At 35.9% G+C, this 24,010-nt stretch overlaps 1 pseudogene; it reads left to right on the plus strand.

Annotated features, from left to right (window-relative positions):
• The first annotated feature begins 1,664 nt into the window (after positions 1–1,664).
• LOC100484714 lies at positions 1,665–22,636 on the plus strand (annotated as a pseudogene).
• Positions 22,637–24,010: the final 1,374 nt, after the last annotated feature.

The raw sequence follows: 24,010 nt of genomic DNA on the forward strand, positions 1-24,010 counted from the left end.
GCAAATTTATCTAAAAATGAGATAATATACTTGAGTGTTGCCACTTGTTGTACCTGAAAGCTGGAATGATTTTTATCTCAGCCATACCTCCTGGTTGTACTGATTGATTTTAAAGGAGAGGAGGGAAGGGCAGTCTGCTTTCTTCTTCCCTTGACTGAGAAGTCCAAATATCTGGGTTTTTGGTTTTTGTTGTTGTTGTTGTTTTTTTAATTTTCAAGTACCCTTTATGGTCTTCCTACAGAATATTAAGTGACAAGATTCTTTTTATCTTTTTGTTCCCAATTCCTTTTATTTATTTATTTTTTCCTAACAGTTTTGGAAAGCATGCTCCTTCCAGGCATTTAAAAGCTTTTTTGGGGGCGCCTGGGTAGCACAGCGGTTAAGCGTCTGCCTTCGGCTCAGGGCATGATCCCGGCGTTGTGGGATCGAGCCCCACATCAGGCTCCTACGCTATGAGCCTGCTTCTTCCTCTTCCACTCCCCCTGCTTGTGTTCCCTCTCTCGCTGGCTGTCTCTATCTCTGTCGAATAAATAAATAAAATCTTAAAAAAAAAAAAAAAAGCTTTTTTGGCATCTGATGCTGCCAGTGTTAACACTGGCAATTGGTACAATTTACAATAGTGTATTAAATATAAATCTCGTTTTACATCATTTGCATAAGGTTGGCTTGTGATAAAACTTTGCTGGTAATAATAGATGTATATTATGAATTAGTGCATGTTCAGTACATGCACTTGAACTATATGGAGGTAAACAATTGTATGTTTACTTAAGAAATGTTAATGTGTCTCTACAACTTAATTTTTGTCATGTCTTTGTTAGCTTTGAAAAAGGCCATGGTGAGTTTCTATGTCCTTGAGTTAGGTAATTTCCTTTCTGGGAAAGATTCACTGAGCAATTAGAATAAATGATTTCAAGCCCTTTTTAGAATTTTAAATTAACTTCTGACATAAACCTTTCTCATCTGGGTGACTTCTCAGCCTTGAGATTTTTTTGTGGCACACCTTATTCCCTTTGTTTGATTAGAACACTGTAGGATATGTGAGCATGTAGCAGTTTATCTTAGTTGTTTTGGAGCCCTTAGAAGAGCACAGAGAAGCATAATATTTTCTAGTATTATAGGTCTGTCTTTTTCTTGAATGGGTGCATTTGTTTGGGTTTCAGCTGCACTGTATTTGTTTTTAGTCCAACTGGTGTTTCATTGGCTCTGGCCTCTTCACAGTTCTGTTTTCCTTAGAACACTCACCTTTAGTGAGTTTAACTTTTCTCTTTGGAGTCCTTAGTTCTCCAGAGACTCTCTGGCTGCTGGTTTATTTTTTGTTGTTTTAGGGTCTGTGCCTTTACCAAATTAGATCTTTCCCCCAATTTAACCTTGCTTTTAAAAATAGAAGGTAAAAGTAATACTGTCCTCTAATCTTTCTTAACTTCAGTTTAGGTTTGTGAGAGAGAAGTAAGCCTTTTTGATAATGATTTGAGTAGCTGTTTTCCCAAATCTCCCAAAAGTGATACTTAGGTAATACCTTTCTGGATGCATAAAAGATAAATTAATTCATTTAATCCAAAGGATGCCTTTGATCATTAGGGCTTAATTCACTTGCAGGACTCCAAGTGTAGAAGGACACTAAGACTTGCTTTGAATATACGCCAAACAAATGAAGGGGCAGGATGACGGACATTCTTTCAGTGCCTACATCGCAGGAGGTAATGCGCAAGGACTTTTAAAAATATTCTCTCATTTAATATCAGATGACTTGAAAAGCTGTTCCACTGAAAATGCTTCTATCAGGCCTGTCCTTATCTTTAAAAAAAAAAAAAAAAAAAAAGGCTTGTGGGAGACCCAGGCTCATTTGAGTGTGTTTGATTCCTCTTGCAGCTGGAATGATAAAACAAAGATGCTAGTAACTTTAATACCCCAGTTATATCAGTGGATAGATCATCTAGACAAAAAATCAATAAAGAGACATCAGCCTAAAATGAACATTAGACCAGATGGACTTAATAGATGCATACAGAACATTCCATCCAAAAGCAACAGAATACAGATTCTTCTCAAGGGCAAGTGGAACATTCTCCAGGATAGATCATATGTTAGACCATAAAACAAGCCTCATTACATTTAGAAGACTTAAGTCATATCAAGCATCTTTTCACAATGATATGAAACTAGAAATCAGTTACAAAAAGAAAACTGGAATAATCACAAATATGTGGAGATTAAACGACATAATACTGAACAACCAATGGGTGAACAAAGAAATCAAAAAATACCTTAAGACACATGAAAATGGAAATACAACTTACTAGAATCTATGGGATGCAGCAAAAGCAGTTCTGTGAGGGAAGTTCATAGCAATGTAGGCCTGGCTCAAGAACCAAGAGCAATCTCAAGTGAACAATGTAACTTTATGCTTCATCGAACTAGAAAAAGAAAATGAAACAAAGCCCAAAGTTTGTAGAAGGAAGGAAATAACAAAGATCAGAGTGGAAATACATGAAATAGGAATTAAAAGACAATATCAAAAGATCAATGAAACTAAGAACTGGTTCTTTGAAAAGATAAATAAAATTGACAAACTTTTAGGTAGCTGCACCAAGAAAAAAAAGAGAGGGGTCAAATAAATAAAACACTAAATGAGAGAGAAGTTACAACTGATACCACAGAAATACAAAGGATTATAAGATTACTGTGAATAATTATATGCCAACAAATTGGACAACCTAGAAAAAATGGATATATTTCTAGAAATATATAATCATTAATACATTAATGAAAGAAGTTAAAGAATACACACAAATAAATGGAAAGATAGTCCATGCTTATGGATTGGAAGAATTAATATTGTTAAGATGTCCATACTATTCAAAGCAATCCACAGATTGAGTGCAATTCCTATAAAAATCCTGGTGGCATTTTTCACAGAAATAGAACAAACTTTCTTAAAATTCGTGTGGAACTACAAAAGACTCCAAATAGTCAAAGCAATCTTGAGAAAGAAGAACAAAGCTGGAGACATCACATTTTCTGGTTTCAAACTATATTACAAAGCTATAGCAATCAAAATAGTCTGTTAATTACTGTAGCTTTGTAATATAGTAGATATATGAAAATGTAATTTGGTGCAGCCATTATTGAAAACAGTGCAATATATTCATTTGGATTTCAGAGATTTAGTGCAGTTTCAACATATAATCAAGTGTCATGTAGTTCACCACCTCACATTTTATTTTCAAAAGACAGAGGCTTAACTGGATTCCTTTCTTCTCTCCAAAAAAGGAAGTTGATGGTGACGTGGATCTATCTTTAGAGCAATCTGTTGGTGCTTCAGTGGAATCTACCCTGTTGGTAAAATGTAGAGTAGTTGTTTCTTTTTTTTTTTTTAACTAAATGTTCCACTGTCTCCACAATAATAAAAAAATCAAAAACTTTGCTTACTCACAAAACTTCACTTATTAGATTTGACTCACATATATGATCAACTCTTATATAGGGCAAATACATGGGAAAATGAAAAGCTCCCTCAAACTGGTTAGTATTGTAATAGTATATTCCTCCAAATTAAGTACAATTTCCACAAAATTCTATGTCAGAGAAGTTTGAATGTTGCATGCCCTAGCTTAAAGGCACATTATTAAAGAATCTCTGCAAAACAATATAACTTCATTGAGTTCCAAATAACTTTAAGATATTAATAGGGTTCTTGCTGCCAGTGTGGCCACTTGTCTCTTTCTGTTTATTTAATGCTTACTATTGAGAATCCATGGGATTCGGGATTATGGAGAAATCCTGATCAGAAAAGGTTTAGGAGGAAGGAAGAGATACTCCTTGTGTCTGAGAAATAATAGTTTAGTTTCACTCAGAAAAGTGAAAAATGCACCCAAGTCTCAAGTGCCTATAATTGTGCCTGTAATCTCTTGATGGTTTCCAGTTGAAAAATTATTTCCATATTGTATCAAGTTCAAAAATCCTCAAAACCTTGGCATCATACTTGATTAACATTACTCAGCCATAAAAAGGGATGAGATCGTACCATTTGCGACATGGATGGACCTAGAGTGTATTATGCTAAGAGAAATCAGTCAGACTGAAAAAGAAAAATACCATGAACTTACATATGGAATCTAAAAAAACAAATGAATAAACAAATAAAAAGCAGAATGAATCCTATAAATACAGAGAACAGACTGATGGCTGCCAGTGGGAAGGTGGGGGGGCTGGGCAAAATGGGTGAAGGGTAGTGGGAGATACAAGCTTCCAGTTATGGATGAATCAGTCACAGGAATAAAACATACAGCATAAGGAATATAGCTAATGAAGACTATAATTTCAGGGATCATTTCTATAGTTTGTTACTAGGAATATAGTTAATGATATTGTAATAGCATTGTATAGTGACAGATAGTAGCTACACTTGTGGTACGTGATGTATAAACCTGTAGAATAACTATATTGTACACCTGAAACTAATGTAATATTGTGTGGCAACTATATTCAAATAAAATAATTAAAAACCAAAACATAACAAACAAAAAAACTCATAGATACAGAGAACAGAATGGTGGTTGCGGGCGGGGCGGGGGGGAAGCTGGGGGGGCGAGTGAAATGGGTGAAGTTACAAATTTCCAGCTACAAAGTTAAATAAGTCATGGGTATGTAATGTACAGCATGGTGTCTGTAGTCAGTAATATTGTAGTGCATATTTGAAATTTCCAGGAGAGTAAATCTTGAAATCTTTCTTTCCCCTCACAAGAGAAAAACTTTTTTTGCTAACTTTGTAAGGTGACAGATGGTAGCTAGACTTCTTTTGTGGTGAGCATTTCATTGTGTATACAAATATTGAATTATTATGTTGTACACCTGAAACTAATGTAATATTTTATGTCAATTATACCTCAATTAAGAAAAGTAAAAACCAAAAACCAAAACAAAATTCAGAAACCCTGAGACCATTTAGCTGCCTAATGTAGCAATTGTGTCCATTTGTACTGTTCTTTATCCTTAATAGCCTAGAGTTTCTAACTTATTATAGGTGTACAATAAATATTTTTTAGTAAAAGCATAATGTAATCTAATGATTTTTAATCCCTTTAAGATAGTTTTATATACTTTCACTTAAAATTTGTAGAGATTTTGAACAGGTTATGAGTCTGGTTATGATCTCACTGATCTTCACTGAAGTGAATAAAGATCCAGAAAATACTGAATGGAGTGTATGTGAGTGGATTTGTTTTGTGAATTTGTGAGTAAAAGAGACAACTATCAACAGGAACACATGTTGTTTGCTGTAGGTCTGTTGTGAGAAACTGGGGTGTCCTTGTTCCCAGGCCTCTGGCTGACTCTGCAGCAGATGAGGTGAAGCTGAAATTATAACAGGACATGCTCCCTATCAGGAGCTGTCATGAGTCACTCCTTTCACTGGGAAGAAACTGTTCACAGTAATATGAAGACCTTGATGCAAGAGTGGTCATCACTGGCACTGGAATGCATGAAATAAAGAACGTGGTACCTTTCTAGTCCTGTTTGAATATAATTAGGTTTAGAATGACATCAGAGATGTTTTTCTACATTATATGTTCTAAGCACAATGTGACTTCAGTGACAGGGGCTCTGGTGAAAACCTGAATCATTTAGAAAATGTACTATCAGGGGCGCCTGGGTGGCACAGTGGTTAAGCGTCTACCTTCGGCTCAGGGCGTGATCCCGGCATTATGGGATCGAGCCCCACATCAGGCTCCTCCGCTATGAGCCTGCTTCTTCCTCTCCCACTCCCCCTGCTTGTGTTCCCTCTCTCGCTGGCTGTCTCTATCTCTGTCGAATAAATAAATAAAATCTTTAAAAAAAAAAAAGAAAATGTACTATCGCTTTGACAAGCATAAAAATTTATACAATTATAAATACTACACAGCTGTTTCTAAAAAGTATTAAGTATAATAGTATCATCCTGATTACCTTTGTTTTTCCCCCAGAATATGGTATTGCATGACATCAGTTAAAATTGTGCTTTGTTGAAATCAGTATGCCAACCCTCTTACATTACATACAATGCTATTAGTTTTATTATGAATAAATATACCAAACAAGGAAACAAGCATATATTTTGAAAATGAAAGAAAGAAGTTGAAGTGTTGAAGGCGTGAATGGAGGTAGGGGTGAGAACACAGGAGGCAGAAACACAGGATAACGGTGAAATTCTAAGCCCTTGTGGAAAAAAAAATCTTGAGTTCTCATTCTCCTCATGTTATAGAACTGAGGGTTGAAAGATGTATTACCTAGATTTCAGGAATTAGGGAACCTCGAGCTGATGTCTGGGTGACATTAGTCAGCATCTCAAGTTATGTTCCCAATGTTGTACCAACTTCTCTCTCACTCAACGTTCAAATTCCACTATACATCCAATCACTTATACCAAAGCCCAGGAATAATTCTTTTTTTTTTTTTAAGATTTATTTATTTGAGAGTATGTGTAAGCAGACTCCTCTTCAGAAGGAGAGGGAGAATATCCTTAAGCTGACTCCACGCTGAGCAGGGAGCCCTGTGCGGGGCTCAATCCCATGGCCCTGAGATGATGACATGAGCTGAAATCAAGAGTTGGATGCTTAACTGACTGAGCCACCCAGGCACTCCAGCCTAGGAGTCATTCGTGACTGTGCTTTTCCTCTTACTGACTGAGCCACCCAGGCACTCCAGCCTAGGAGTCATTCGTGACTGTGCTTTTCCTCTTACCTTCCATAACTAAGCCAAAAGCAATTCTGTAGTTCTATTTCTTTTTTTAATAAAGATTTTATTTATTTATTTGAGACAGAGTGAAAGCGAGAGAGATCACAGAAGGAGAGGGAGAAGCAGACTCGCCCCTGAGTAGAGTCCGATGTGGGGCTCAAAATCCCAGGACCCCGAGATCATGACCTGAGCCGAAGGCAGGTGCCTAACCAATTGAGTCACCCAGACACCCTTGTAGTTCTATTTCTAAAATAAACTTTGAAAATATTTACTTGTTTCCTATATCACTACTATTCCTGATCCTGGAACACCATCATCTCTTTTCTGGACAAGTACAAAAGAATTGTGATCTCCTTCCAACCACCCTTTTCCCACTCTTGCCATGCTCCTCTCCTTCCATAGCAGAGTGATATATGAAAATAGTAAATAAAATCAATCTCTTCTCTGTTAAAAATCCTCTACTGAGTTCCCATATCTCTGAGGATAGAATCTATACCCCTGCAGTGCTGGGGAGAAGCTGGCCCCTCACCCAGTACCACCTGCTTTCAGTAGTCTCCCACCACACTGCCTGCCTATGCCCAACAGGTGCCAAGATGTTTCCCACCTTAGGGTTTTTGTTCTTGCTACTTCTGCACATGTATTTCTCCTTCTCATTCCATCCCCATCTTGTCATCCTTCCATGTCAGTTCAAATATTCCTCCTTGTGGAGGTCTTCCCTTTCTATTCTTTTGAAAATTGTCCCCATTTGCCATATTGCTTTATTTTTTCATAGCCCTTATTAAGATCTATGGCTTATTATGTGCTATTTCTCTTCCTACCAGAGGCAGGAACCTGTGGCTTTTTTTTTTTTGTATTCCCATTGTCATTTTATAGTAAACACTCCATAAATATTGGTTAATTTAGATGTCCTCCTATGCCTTTGGGAGCCACTGGCTTACCACCTTTCTCTTCCTATGGTTCAGAGAGATCCATGGGCCTATCCCATATTTCGACTTTCATTTAGGTCTTTTCTGCTTCCCCTCAAACAAACCTCCTAAAAATTGAGCCATGTAAATAGACCTCTGGTAGGGTAAGGAAAAACCCTCTGGTTGCCCTCAGGGTCCAGCCATGACTGAATCCCAGTAGGCACACAGATTGGGCAGAAATGGGCTCTTGATGTATTTGTCCTTAAAGTCAGTGCCAGATATTCATTCTTCATCTCCAAGGTTAAGTGACTTTTTGAAGACATGGTACATAACTTCTAGAGTTCTGAGAAGGAAAACTAAGACTATATTGCCTTTCCTGAAATCAGTTTTAATCAGAGAGAAGTTAGAAGAACTTTAGAGGGTGAAAGACTTATTCTTGTGGATCTACAATTCTAATTGTTTTTCTACTCTTCTTTTTACTGAGGTATAGTTGAAAAATAAAATAGATACTTAAAGTGCACCTCTTGATGATTTGATGTGTATACATTGTGAAAGGATTCCTTCCATCAAGTTAATTATCACATCCATTACCTTATATATTTACCTGTGTGTGTGTGTGTGTGAAGTTCTAGCCTTACCACATACAATTATACAATACAGTGTTATCAATTACAATCACTATGTTATATGTTAGATACTCATATTTTATTAATATTATAATTTTATAATATTATATAATATTATAATATTAAATAAAATATGAGTATCTCTACCAACCTTTCCTTATTTCCCCCAAATCCCAGCCCCTGGCAAGTGCTTTTCTACTCTGTGATCCTATGAGTTTGACTTTTTTTTTTTTTTTTTGAGATTTCATTGTAAGTGATACCACGAAGTATTTGTCTTTCTGTCTGGCTTAGTTCACTTAGCACAATGCCCTCAAAGTCCATCCATGTTTCTGCACATGTTAGGATTTCCTTCCTTTTAAAAGCTGCATAATATTCCATCATATGTATATACTATATTTTCTTCATACATTCACCCATGGCCAAAAACCTAGGTTGTTTCTATGGCTTGGTTATTGTAAATAATGCTGCAATAAATGTGGCAGTACTTATTATCTCTTTGAGATAATGGTTTAATTACCTTTGGTTATATAACTAGAAGTGGGATTGCTGAATCATGTGGTAGTTCTATTTTTATTTCTTGAGGAAACTCCCTAGTGTTTTCCATAATGGCCATACCAATTTACATTCCCATTAACAGTGTACAAAATTACCCTTTTATCCACATCCTCAGTAGCATTTATTATTTCTTATCTTTTTGATGACAGCCGTTCTAACAGGTGTGAGCGGATATCTCATTGCAGTTTGATTTACATTTCCCTGACTATTAGTGATGTTGAATACCTTTTCATGACCTGTTGGCCATCTGTATTTTTTTTTTTTAGAAAAATATCTGTCCACGTTCTTTGTCCATTTTTTAATTGGGTTGTATGTTTTGTTGCTGTTGAGTTGTGTAAGTTCCTGTTATATTTTGAATATTAGCCTATTACCAGATATGTGGTTTGCAAATACTTTTTCCCATTCCATAGGTAGCCTTTTCATTTTGTTGCTGGTTTCTTTTGCTGTGCAGAAACGTTTTAGTTAAACGTAGTCCCACTTGCTTATTTGTGATTTTGATTCCTTTGCTTATGGTATCAAATCCAAAAAATCATTGGTAAGAACCATGTCAAGGAGTTTACCCTCTATATTTTCTTCTAGGTGTTTTATGATTTCAGGTCTAATGCTCAAGTCTTGAGTAAATTTTTGTGTATGGTATAAGATAGAGGTCCAGTTTGATTCTTTTGCATGTGACTATCCAGTTTTCCCAACACCATTTTTTGAAGAGACTATCCATTTTCCATTGTATATTCTTGATCCCTTTGTTCTAAATTAATTGACCTATTTCTGGGCTCTCTATTCTGTTTTATTGATCTATGTGTCTGTTTTTATGCCAATACCACACTGTTTTGATTACTATAGCTTTGCAATATAGTTTGAAATCAGGAAGTGTGATGCCTCCCGCTTTGTTTTTCTTTCTTAAGATTACTTTGGCTATTTGAGGTCTTTTGTGGTTCCATAAAGATTTTAGGACTGTTGTTTCCATTTCTGTGAAAAATGTCTTCGAAATTTTGATAGGGATTGCATTGATTCTATAGATTGCTTTGGTTAGTAGAGACATTTTGATAATATTAACTCTTCCAATCCATGAGCATGGGATATCTTTCCATTTATTTGCTTCTTCTTTAATTTCTTTCATCAGTGTCTTATAGTTTTAAGTATATAGGTCTTTCTTCTTGTAGTTAAATTTATTCTTATGTATTTTATTCTTCTTGAAGCAGTTGTGTAAATTGGAATGTTTTCTTATTTCTCCTTCTGTTAGTTCAATGTTGGTGTATAAAAACATGATTGGTTTTTGTATATTGCGTTTGTGTCCTGCAATGTTACTGAATTCATTGATTAGTTCTAAAAGGTTTTTTTTTGGGGGGGGAGTCTTCAGAGTTTTCTATATATAATATCATCTACAAATAGAGACAGAGACAGTTTTACTGCTTTCTTTCCATTTGAATGCATTTTCTTTCTTTTTCTTGCCTAACTGCTCTGCCTAGGACTTCCAGTACTATGTTGAATGAAAATGGCAAGAGTGTGCATCCCTGCTTTGTTCCAGATATTAGAGGAAAAGCATTTAGCTTTTCATCAGTGGGTATAATATTAGCCATGGGCTTGTTCTATATAACCTTTACTGTGTTGAAGTATGTTCCCTTCATGCCCACTTTGTTGAGTGTGTTTATCATAAATGGATGTTGAATGTTCTCAAATGCTTTTATTCAGCTATTGAGATGATCATATGATTTTTATCCTTCATTTTGTTAATGAACTGCATCATTTAATTGATTTACAGTTGTTGAACCATCCTCACATCCCTGGAATAAATCCCACTTAATCATGGTGTATGATTTTTTTAATGTACTATTGAGTTTGTTTGCTAATATTTTGTTAAGATTTTTTTTATCTGCCTTTCTATCCTCATCTTGTCCCACTCTCACTTTTTTTTAATTGAAGTGTAATTGACATACAGTTTTACATTAGTTTCAGTGTACAACATAGCAATAAGACAGTTCTATATGTTACAATATACTCGGCATGATAAGTGTAGTTACCATCTTATCAGCACACAAACTTTATTACAATATTATTGACTGTATTCCCTATGTGGTACTTTTTATCCCCATGAATTATTTATTTCATAACTGGAAGTTTGTACCTTTTAATCCCCTTTACCTATTTTGCCCCTCCCATAGCCCCATCCCCTTTACAACTACCAGTTTTTCCCTGTATTTATGATTCTGTCTGTTTCTTTGTTTCTTTATTTTGTTTTTTAGATTCCACATATGAGTGATATCATATGGTATTTGTCTTTGTCTGACTTATTTCACTTCTCATAATACCCTCTAGGTTTATTTTGCCTGAGAATTATTACATCTTTATTCATCAGGGATATTGGTCTACAGTGTTCTTTTCTTGTACATTCCTTGTCTGGCTTTGGTATCAGTGTAATGTTGGCCTCATTAATGAGTTTGGAAGTTTTCTATTTTTTTTTTTGGAAGAGTTTCAGAGTATTTGTATGAGTTCTTTTAAAAATATTTGGTAGAATTCACTAGTGAAGGCATTGGTCCTGATTTTTCTTTGTTGGGAGGTTTTTGACTACTGAGTCAATATCCTTACTAGTAATTGGTCTATTCAGATTTTCTATTTCTTCATGTTTCAGTATTGGTAGGTTGTATCATTTTCAGGATATAGCCATTTCTTCTGGGTTGTGCAATTTGTTGGTGTATATTTGTTTACAATAGTGTCTTATGATTCTTTGTATTCATGTGGTATTAGTTGTAATGTTTTCACTTTGATTTATAATTTTATTTATTTGAGTCCTTTTTTTCTTGCTTAGTCTAGCTAAACATTTGTCTATTTTGTTTATCATTTAAAAATTTTTTATGTATCCCATAAACTTGGTATGTTGTATTTCCAATTCATTTGTTTCAAATATTTTTTTGATCTCTCTTTTGATTTTTTCGTTGACCCATTAGTTATCAGGAGCACGTTGTTAAACCTCCACGCTTGTGAATTTTCCAGTTTTAGCCTTATAATTGATTGATGGTTTCACACTATTGTGGTTGGAAAAGATGCTTGATATGACTTCAACTTTAAATTTTTTGAGACTTGTTTTGTGGTCTAACGTATGATCTATTCTGGAGAATGTTCCTTGTGCACTTGAGAATAAGGTATATTGGAACTGAATGGAATTGACTGGAATATGGAATATTCTTTCCTTCCTTCCTTCCTTCCTTCCTTCCTTCCTTCCTTCCTTCCTTCCTTCCTTTTTTAGAGACAGAGTGTGGGGAGGGCAAGGGGAGAGGGATAGAGAGAATGTCAAGCAGCCTCTATGCTCAGCATGAAGCCTGATGTGGTACTCAATCTCACGAGCCTGAAATCATGACCTGAGCCAATAGTAAGAGCTGGTCACTTAACCAACTGAGCCACCCAGGCACCCCTAGAACAATCTGTTTATGTCTGTTAGGTCATCTGGTCTAACATATAATTTAAGTTTAGTGTTTCCTTATTTATTTTCTGCCTGGATGATCTATCCAATGTTGAATGTGGGGTATTAAAGTTTCCTGCTGGGTGGCTCAGTCGGTTGAGTGTCTGCCTTCAGCTTGGGTCATGATCCCAGAGTCCTGGTATTGAGTCCCATATAGGTCTCCCTGCTCAGTGGGGAGTCTGTTTCTCCCTCTCCCTCTGCCCCTCCCTCCACTCATGCTGTCTCTCTCTTTCTTTCTCTCTCTCATTCTCCCTCTCAAATAAATAAAATCTTTTTTAAAAAGTTCCCTGCTGTTATTGTATTGTTGTTTCCCTTCAGATCTTTTAATATTTGCTTTATATATTTAGGAACTCCTATTTTGCATGCATAAATATATATATATTTGAATGTTATATCCTCTTGATGAAGTGACTCCTTTTTTGTTATATAATAACTTCCTTTATCTTTTGTTACATTCTTTGGCTTAGAGTCTATTTTGTCTGGTATCAGTATAGCTACCCTCGAATTCTTCTGATTCCCATTTGCATGGAATGTCTTTTTCTATACCTTCACTTTTAGTCTATGTGTGTTCTTACAATTAAAGTGATTCTCTTGTACATAGCATATAGTCGTTTTTTATCCATTTAGGGACTTGTGTCTTTTGATTGAAGAATTTGGTCCGTTTACAATTGAAGTCATTATCAATAAGTATGGACTTACTATTCCATTTTGTTTGTCGTTTTCTGGCTGTTTTATAATTCTTTGTTCCTTTTTTCATCTCTTGTTCTCTTCTGTGATTCCATGGTTTTCTTTTCTTTTTCTTTTTTTCTATAGTGGTGTGGTTTGATTCCTTTCTATTTTGTGTATCTACTGTATTTTTTTGCTTTGTGTTTACCATGAGCCTTATATAAAACATCTTATATTTATAGCTCTATATTTTAAACTAATAATTTAATTTCAAATGTACATAAAAACTCTGTTTTTGCACTGCCCCACACATATTTTATGTTATTGATGTTACAGTTTACATTTCTTACACTGTGTATTCATTAACGAATGGTTATAACTGTTTTTAATACTGGTATCTTTTAACGTTTATACTAAAATTATAAATGATTTACTGCCATTTTAATATTACAATATTCTAATTTTAACTATGTATGTTTACCTTTACTGCTGAGTTTTAGTCTTCCATATTTTCTTGTTACTATTTAATATCCTTCAAATACAGATTTGTTTTTTTATTTGTATTTTCATTTTGATAGTATTCTGAGAAAATTCACTTGAGCATATTTTGGATCCCCTGGAAACCCACTTTATCACAGAGTGCTGTAGTGACCTTTCAGTGCCATCATTTGCATTTGTGTTTGTGATTAATTCACACCAAATGGAAGCCAAATGATGTTAGTTTCCCTACTGTAGAAGAGGTTTGGCAGTAGTTTAAAGGGAGTTGTATTCCTCAACCTTTGTTTCCAAATATGTGTTGCCTACATTAGTCCTTTGAGATAAACTATCCCAGACCCTGACTTTCTTGGGGTCTCAGACCCTGACTGAGGGGTCTTTGGAAAAGTGCATTGGGGAAATAGAGGGAAAACTCTGCCCTTCCTCCCCTTCATTCCCCATGTCCCTGCCTTGTCTTCAACAAAACAGCTCTTCTTTTCTGTTTTGTACATCAGTCTCCTTTGTAATAAGCTTGGTGACCAATGAGTTCATTATCTCAAAACAAGTTTTTTAACTACTGGCCTAGATCACTACAGTTATAGATTAGAATTTAAAATATTATAAAAATGTGTAATAAAAACAATTGGCTAAAATTTGACTATAGCCTTATTTTCTGAAGCAAAATATGAGAAACTGGCTCAAACTCAGAACTATAGGTATAAGCAAGTTTCCACTTAAAGCAAAGCAAAACACATTTCTGTTATAGTACATGGAGTATTGCAGTGGGATAGTTTATTTCTCTCATGTTACAGAGAATGTTGTCAAAGACTCCAGGGTCCCACAGTGATTCAGAGGCAGAGCCAAGACTAGAACCCAACCACCTGATTCCTGTTCCAGCGTGCTTTCCATTAATCTGCATCTTCCTCACACCCTTTCATCTCAAAATTATCTTGCTGAAGAAGACTTAAAGTTTCTGGAGGAAAAATACATTTTTTTTCTGGAGAGTTTCAAGGCATCTCTGATAAGAAACAAAATGTCTTAGGGCGCCTGGGTATCTCAGTTGGTTAATGGACCAACTCTTGATTTTGGCCCAGGTCATGATCTCAGGGTTATGAGATCAAGCCCTACATTGGGCTCCGTGTTCAGTGGGGTATCTGCTTGAAATTCTCTCCCTCTTCCTATCCCCTTGACTCTCCCTCCTGCACACACAGTTTCTCTCTCTCTCTCAAATAAATAAAAAAATCTTTTAAAAAAGAAACAAAGTATCTTTTGAATTAGAGTAGACAAATTTGCAAATCTCTAAATATTAGTTTTCTTTTGTTTGGTCACAGCTTATTCTTTAATACTCTTTCTTCTTTTTGCTGAAGCAAATGCCTTGGGTATAAGTAAGGCTTTTAAAACATTTTATGTTCCTTTGTGAGATCCTTTGGTGTTAATATGTGCCCCTTATGTGACTGGTACAGTTCCAAAGAAATCACTATATAATTTTGCTATGTCTGGAGACTGACTTGCTTGCTGTCTTCATAATGTTTCCAAAGCTCTAATCTGAAATACACTGATATCTTTATTTGGTATATACAGTCCTCTGGCCTTGCTTCTTGTAGCATGTTCTCTTTCATCCACTTGTCTAGAAAAGTTATTATGGAGTCCAGTTGGTGTGCTTCAGGCTTTCTCATAAAACTCATATTTTGGAGTTTTACTCTGAGTGGGACAACTTTTCTTTCCATTTGCAAGATCAGGGATAACTAGGTTGGCTAGAAAAACATAGTTTTATTTTTGTTTGTTCTTTCACTTCACAAAAACTCTGGAAATTCTTCCTTTTTATAGGCTTTCCAATTTAAGATTAGCTATTTCTGTATCAAAATTTTTCATCATTTACTTTACTTCTAATTGCCTTGTTCTGTCCCTCTTCCCCCCCCTTCCTTCAGAACATTCATTGACATTGCTTTGTGTCAAACAGTTATGATTTTAACTATGACCACATGTTTACTGGTTAGGTTGAGTAGCTTCAGATACATCTTTCATCTGTGTTGCTGAGTGAAGCTTTGACTATTGAGTATAGAAGAAACAGAGCCATTTATAAATGTTCTGCTAGGTTTTTTCTTTTCTGGATCTTTCTTTCTAGAGTTACCTATTTGGGTTTATATCTATTTATTATATCTTCCAACTCTTGCTGACTAGAGTTCTGGTTTCAGACATCACCCATGGTTATTGATGTTACCTGAACTGAAATTATTGGTTTTGGTTCTCCTGTGTATGATTTGATACTCATATACACCGGACTTCATTTTATTTTCAAAAATGCTGTTTCTCTGAATTGTCACAGTCAATTTGCCCCCTTTCACTAACTTCTAGAAAGTTAACAATTGCACCCACATCGAGGCAAATACAGACTTACTGCGCTCATGTCTCTCATGTAGGTCACTGATAAAAATAAATAACTTGGTGAATTTTCTCTTCATGCAGAAAGTAGGTTACTGTGATCCCATGGAGAATATCTTCTCATTTTACCGTGTTACAGTGTTGTTTCTAGACAGTGATCATGTGAGTCCTTTCTGAAAATCTGGCATTCATTTTTTTTCTGAACACAGTACAGCTAAGTACAACATATGAAAATCATGTTTAAAGTTTTATTTTACTTTATTTTAGTATATGTATATATGAGGAGTCACAAGAGATTAAATCTAAAGCTACATTTCACTGTCCTGTGCTAACTCCTAACAGCCAGGGTGCTATCTTCCAAAAATACTTTCATGCTGTATATATTATTCTGAAATTTTCTTTTACCACTTAAAATTACATCATAGCATCTCTCTGGTTAATAGGTATATGTCATATTCTTTAGTAGTTGGATAATATTCTACAGTATGGATATACTATAATTTATTTAATCATTACCCTATTGATGGACATTAAGGTTGTTTCTAATTTTTCATCACTAAAAATATTGTTTTACAACATTACAGTTATATAATGAGAACTCTTACGAATATATCTTTTCAATCTGCTTCTTTTATTGCTGTAGGATAGATTCCCCAAAGTATAATTGATGGGTTAAGGTGTATATGCATTTCTTATTGCAATGGATATTGCCACATTACTTTGCAAAAGATTTTAGCAATTCACTCTTCCATCAGCAATATGTCCAGTTTCCTGCCTCCTTGTAAACGCTGCATTTTTTACTTTTTAAAATGTAGGTTAAACTGATGTTTAAAAAAGAGTACCATGTTTTAATTTCTATTCCTTTTGTTCAGTGATAAGGTCAATGTCTTTTTGGTGTGGGGGGGTTGTTTAAGTTTTATGGCCATTTGGGTTTCCTCTCCTGAGATTATCCTGCTCATAGCCTTTGCTTATTCTTATTTTGAGTTGTCTTCTTCTTTTCAATTTGTAGTTCTTTATATTTTAGAACTAGAGATCTTATATTTGTATTTTTTTAAATAAATTTTTAATTTTAGAACAGCTTTAGATTTGCAGAACAATTGCGAAGATAGTACAGAAATTTCCCATATTACCCTCATCCTTCCTGCCCCATTTCCCTTGTTATTAACATTTTGCATTAGGATGGTAGATTTGTTACAATTAACAAACCCACACTGATACTTTGTTATTAACTAAAGCCCATATTTTATTCAGATATGCTTAGTTATTTTTTCTAATGTCCTTTTTCTATCCCAGGATACCATCCAGGATACCACATTACATTTAGTTGTCATGTCTCTTTAAGCTCCTCTGTGCTATGAAAGTTTCTCAGACTTTCCTAGTTCTTGATGACCTTGACAGTTTTGAGGAGTACTGTTTCGGTATTTTGTAGAATGCCCCTCATCTGAGCTTGTCTCTTTTTCTCATGATTACTTGGAATTAATGCTATTTGGGAAGAAGATAACAGAAGTAAAGTGCCATTTTTTTCAAGGTTTTATTTAAATCCCTGTTAGTTAACAGAGTGTAATATTAGTTTCAGGTGTAGAGTTTAGTGATTCATCACTTACATACAATACCTGGGACTCATCACAGCAAGTGCCTTCCTTAATCCCCATCCCCTATTTCACCCATCCTCCCACCTACCTCCTCTGTGGTAACCATCAGTTTGCTCTCCATAGTTAATAAAGTCCCATGTTCATTGCATCGTTTCACAGGTACATTCCAGCAACATGACTTGTTATTGATGATCACCTTAATTACTTGGCTGCAGTAGTGTTGTGTTTCTCCACTATCAAGTTACTCTCTCCTTGCCACCCCCATTTTCCATATGACTGTACTAGGGAAAGAAGTAACTGTGTGCAGCCCAAACATTCAAGGAGTGGAGAATTATGTTCCACCTCTTTTGAGGGTGCAGTATCTATGTACATTATTTGTAATTCTGCAAGAAGCATTTATCTCTTTCCTTCCATTTATTTATTTACTTATTCATATTCCTGTCATTGTGCTTTTTAATTTTTTTTTTAATTTTTAGTGCTTATTTATTGGTACTACAAGATGTTCCAGACTCATCTGGTATATTTCCTGCCCCAGTGCTAGAATCAGCCACTTCTCTAAGGTACCCTGGTTCCTTTTACAGGACAATAATATTAGAAAATAACATCTGGGCATTAGGTATGCTGTTGCTGAGAGAGCAAGGAAATATATGTGTATAGAGGTATAGGAATAGTTTTTTCTGTATCTTACCATCTGTATCTATATTATACTAAACCTAAGTTCATACTGATGTTTCCAATTCTAGTCCATTACCACATGGTTCATTCTAGTTTCCTCCTCTTGTTTATTTGTAACCTCCCATTCCAACAATGAGAAACCTGGCTCCCACAACTGCCATACATTTTAAAATGTTTACCATTATATATTGTGATATCAGAATTATTAACATGTACTTGCCCCAGGGGAGAGAACTTTACCAGAATGAGCTCAGTACTTATACCAGTTTTGTTTGTTTTGTTTTGTTTTGGCTTTAGTCTTATAGAATCTACCCATTTCCAGTTATTTAGGTCAGCACCTTCGCCTGTTTCCTTCTGTTGTTTCAGATATTTGTAATTTGGTTAGATTGCTTTGTTACATTCTCTATTCCATCCTAAGATCTCTGACCTCCTAAATAATGCCTTTAAAATTTGTGTACATTGAGGTTCACTCTGCTATAAAAGGCTATGGGTTTTGACAAATTTGTAGTGTTATGTGTCCACCATTACAGTAACATATAGAATAGATTTAATGCCTAAAAATAGCCTGGTCCTTATTCAACCCTTATTAACCCTTTCTCCCTCTATAACCACTGATCTTTTTACCATCTCACTAGTGTTTTATTTAACAGAATGTGACAGAATTGTAATATAATTGGATACTGAACACAGCCCTATCAGACTAATTTCTTTCATTTTGCAATATGTAGTTTGCAAAATACATGATACATGTAGTTTTATAGTTTTAGTTTTATAGATAATATCTTTTTAAAATCACTTAATATTTCAGTATATGGATGCATAATAGTTTACTTATCCATGCACTTATTGGAGAATTTCTTGGTGACTTTGAGTTTTTGGTAATTATGAATACAGCTGTATAAACATTAAGGTGCAGGTTTTTGTGTGAATATAAGTTTCCATTTGGGTAAATACCTGGGAGTACAGTTATTGGATCATATGGTAAAACTAGATTTAGTTTTGTAAGAAGTTGCCAGAATGTCTTCCAAAGTAGCTGCAACCACTACTGAATGAGAATTCGTGTTGTTTTGCATCCTTGTCAACAAGTGGCATTGTCTGTTTTGGATTTTTCTTTAACGTTACTAGCAGCTTTATTCATAACTGCCCACATGTGGAAGCACCTGAGATGTCCTCCAATAGGTACAGAGATACAAAAGATAGGGTGCGTTCAGGCAAGGAATGTTATTTAGCAACAAAAAGAAATGAGCTGTCAAGCTATGAGGAGACATGGTGAGGAATCTTAAATGCAATATTACTAACTGAAAGAAACTATATACAAAAGTTACATACCATATGGTTCCAATTATTTTGTCTGAAGAAGACAAAACAATGGAGATGGAAGAAAGACCAACAGGTTGCCAAGGGTTAGGGTGAAGAAAGGAAAGAACCCAGGTATTTGTCATCCCAGGATTCCCCTGCTAGCTTCTGGTAGAACTCTGAGATTCGATGAGACCTGGCTTCCTTTGGAAAAAATGGCAGTGGCATCAGTACCTTTGGTTTGATTCCATCATTTTTGAGCTGCCCCTCACATTCAGCTCAAGTTTTTTTTGGATTTTAACCATTCTGGTAGAATGGTTAAATGCAGAGGCATCTCATTTTTGTGTTAATTTGTAATTCCCTAATGACAAAGGATGTTGAGTATATTTCCTACATTTATTTGCCATCTTTGGTGAGGTGTCTTTTCAAAATTGTCCATTTTTCAGCTTGTCTGATTGCACTAGTTAGGACTTTTAGTACACTGATGACTAGAAGTGGTGAAAGGGTGCATTCTCATCATATTCTGGATTTAAGGGAGAGAAAATCCATTTTCTTTCCAGTAAGTATGATGTTAGTTGTAGGTATTTTGTAGAGGTTATTTATCAGTTTGAGGAATTTCCCTTCTATTTCTAGTTTTCTGCTTGTCATGGATTTTGCAAATATCCCCATTCTTTAATTTGTCTTTACATTTTGTTCTCTCTCTTTTCATATACATTTTACACTTGTTTCCCAACATTTTCATATATGAAGTCTCAGATAGACCTTGAGCTTCTTTGTTTCACTTGCTTCTTCCATTCTTCCTTTATTTTCCCCTCTGATGTGTAAGACTTCTACATAGTCAAGCTTATTGATTTAGGATTTTTCTGGGCTCAATTTCCAGGGGTTACCATTTCCTAGTTTTTTGAACTTGGAAAGTTTTTTTACCTCTCTGAGTTTCAATTTCCTTCTCTGAAAAAATATTCCTTCCTCATATTTGCAAGTGCTGAACAAGTGGATGCTACTATCTTTTTCTTTTATGGAAAAAGTTACTGTTACTGTATTTTTTCATTCTGGAAAGCATTAGCATCACACTCTCCAGCTGTGTGACATATCTGAGGAACAAAAGTCACCAGAATATAGTTTCATTTATGCAGCTGTTTTCCTCTGTGAGCAGAGAAATATCTTGGTCATATTTTTGGTCAAGCCATGTTATATCACTGTTATAAATAAGTAATTTCTTTTTAATGATTAGCTTTGACCTGAATAATAAAAGTGGTATTAATTTTTGTTGCAGGGAAACTTGATGGAGACAAACTTTCACACACATAAATAAAATGTTGTGTATATAACCTGGAAATTTGAGTGCTTAAATGTTTTATAGCAACTATAAGTCAATGCAAAGAATGTTATTAAGTTACTAGTATGTAATATTCTTAGTATACTATTATTTCATTATGGAATTTAAATGGGATTAGTATGTCCTACACATACAGTTGGTAGGGGTCAGAAGTTGATGACTTCTGTCCCTTGTCACAGTAGTTATTTTGTATTTCTCAGATTTACATCACCAATTAGGAACAACTTGGCTAGAAATAGCTAAAGTTCTGCTGGGAAGAAGATTTAACTGGGAATATGCTGTTGGAATTTCTGAATTTGAAGAAGTATGATTGTTGAAAGCATACCAAATGTTTGAAAAGTAGTATTTGCCCACCATATAAAACCAGCATTAGTCATGGGCTACAAGTTGAGCTGTTGGTGTGATAGGAGCCCATTCCCCTTGCTTTAAATTGCTAATCCTTTTTTGATTTTTCCAGATATGAAATAGTAATCATATTTTCCATTATTTAGCTCACAGAATGTTAGGACAGAATAGGATAATGTGGGCCTAAGATTCTTCATTTGTTTTCCATTACTTACAGGCTGAAATCCAAATTCCTTAGCAATATCATAGTGATTGAAAACATAGGTTTTGGAGGTAGATGGAGGTTGTGAGCCCAGATTCTGACTTTGCCACATACGGCCATGTGCTTGAGCACGTTGCTTGAACATTCTAAACTTTAGTTTCCTCATCTTTGAAATACAGATAGTAATAGTCCCTTCCTCATAAAGGGTGGAATGAAAGTTAAACTGGGTAATGTATGCACAGTACAAGCACAGGGTTTGGTGCATTTTATGTGTTCAGTACACAGTAGCTGCTGGTAATCATATCACCATGACATATAAGGCCTTTGCTAGATGGTCTTTTCAACTTCATTTACCATCATTAACCCTTTAAATCCACCCCATTTATCCTGAATACACTCCTCTATTACAACATACCTTCCTGACTTTTCTCCACTGTGTCTTTTAAGAAAATTATGTAGAATTAAACTAATATTGGGATAATGTAGAATTAAACTAATATTGGGATAATATTGGGATAACTGTGCAGGACAGGCTCCAGAGGGAAGTCCTGAGACAAAGGCAGCACGGCCTCCACTGCCAGCCTCAGCAGCCCCATCAGCCTAGTCCACCTTACTTGCCTCACTTGCCTGGCCACAGCCGAGGGACTTTGAATTTGTCAGGGATTTCCGTCAGCAGACTCTGCGTGGAGAAAGGACCACCGTTTGGCCAGGTGGCTGTCTGACAAAAAATCCCAATGGCGGGATGAACCTCATGAACTGGGATTGCACCATTCTGGGCAAGAAAGGGACTCTGTGGGAAGGAAGCTGGTTTAAACTACGGATGCTTTTCAGACACCACTAATGATCCTCACCCCCAAAATGCAAATTTGAACCACCACTATTTCACCCAAATGTGTACCCTTTGGGCACAGTGTGCCTGTCCATCCTTGAGGAGGGCAAAGACTGGAGGCCAGCCATCACGATTAAGCAGATCTTGTTAGGAATACAGGAACTTCTAAATGAACCAAGTATCCAGGACCCAGCCCAAGCAGAGGCCCACACAGTTTACTGCCAAAACAGAGTGGGCTGCAAGAAGAGGGTTCAAGCACAAGCCAAGAAACTCACACCTTTGTAAGCAGCGACCGTGTGGCGCCATAAGAAGGAAGGGATTGGTTTGGCAAGAACTTGTTTACATCATTTTTGCAAATCTAATGTTGCTCTGTTACAATTACTAGTCACCTGGGGAGGGTTGGGCCGGTTCTCTTTTCCATTTCCACCACTGAGATGCAGTCCTCCACTCACTGGGCGGCCCAGTTTTTCATACAGGGTCTCTTCCTTCAGTCTCTTGTATTTTTGATTGTTATGTAAAACTTGCTTTTATTTTAATATTGATGTCATTTCAACTGCTGTAAAATTATAAACTTTCATACTTCAGTGAGCCCCAAGGAGCTTGTTTCCTTTCCTCACAGATTCAGGCTTGCTTAACAATGTTTAGAGAGAGCTACACTCAGCCTCCAGCCAGCCTCCCTCCCACCTCGTTCTCCTCGGAACCTGGGTTGTGTTGCTTATGAGCCTCAGATCCAAAGTCCGATGATGTCTCCTTACCACATCGCTTCCTTTGTGTTTATATGGTGTTTTGTCTGTGTTGGCCTTTAGAGTAAATGAGCTGTTTATATAAAAAAATAAGCTAATACTGGGATAATCATAAATACATAAGAATTGATCAGATAAGTATATATTCAGTATATTAATAATAAAATGTAGGACAATCTCTGTGTATATAAGACATCTTGAACCTGTGGTCATTGAGCCAAACTAAGTATAGACCTGTTTTGTTTGGTCTCTTGATGTTAAAATAAATCAGAGAATTTATAATAAAAATTTGAATTTCTGGCTTCTCTTGAAAACGTTGAAGATCTAGCAACTGAACCTCCATTGCTGCATAGAAATGGTTGGGGTTTTTCAATTAGACCCACTCTCCATTCAAATAATATAGATGTATCACAATAGCATCTATGTGGCCACCAGTATAGAGTTCATCTTTTTCTCCAGAAAAGGTGATTTGATTAATGCAAAATAGGAAAGTACTGCTCTTTATCCATTCCCAGGTAGGTAGAGTATAAACTGATCTACCTGAAGAAGCAACAGCAGCCACCCACCCACCTCCCAAGGTGCCTAACCAAATGTTCTTAAAAATGTTTGATCTTGGCAAAGCTTGTATCACTATAGCTATGTATAGTCTTGCTGACGTTGGTATTGGTGATTTGTTCTGTGCCCTCCTGAGAAGCCCTACAGTTTGTGCAGGTGAATTGGAGTTATTAATGGAGTTGGTGGCTTGTATTAGATGAGTCCTAGTCTCTTACAGCCCCATGACTCAGGTGCATGTGGTTTTGGCCACATTGTGGCAGGGCCAGGGGGCCAAGTGTACTCATGTTAGAAGACTCTATAGAAGAGTATTTGACACGGGCACCAGGCCAGTTTATAAGCTGAGTTTTTTCTGGGGGGAGGGTGTACCTTCAAATTTTAACCACTTGAATAATTAAATGTTTGTCCCCTCTGTGACTACAGGTACATCTCATAAATTCCCATGCTTAGGAGAATATTCACGAAGAACAAAGGGAAATGATTTAGCAATAATCTCGTTAATTTGGTCAATGTAAACACCCCAATTGGCTATATCACATTATGTTTTGAAACTTGAATTGTGCACTTTTTATTGTTTACACTGACTAAATTGGGCATAAAATTGCCAGATCAGTTTACTCCATGTTTTACAGATACAGCATAAAAGCCAGATTAAGCAGAGATA

Source organism: Ailuropoda melanoleuca, chromosome 3 (genome assembly GCF_002007445.2).
Source record: "Ailuropoda melanoleuca isolate Jingjing chromosome 3, ASM200744v2, whole genome shotgun sequence".
In the NCBI taxonomy this organism is placed as follows: Eukaryota; Metazoa; Chordata; class Mammalia; order Carnivora; family Ursidae; genus Ailuropoda; species Ailuropoda melanoleuca.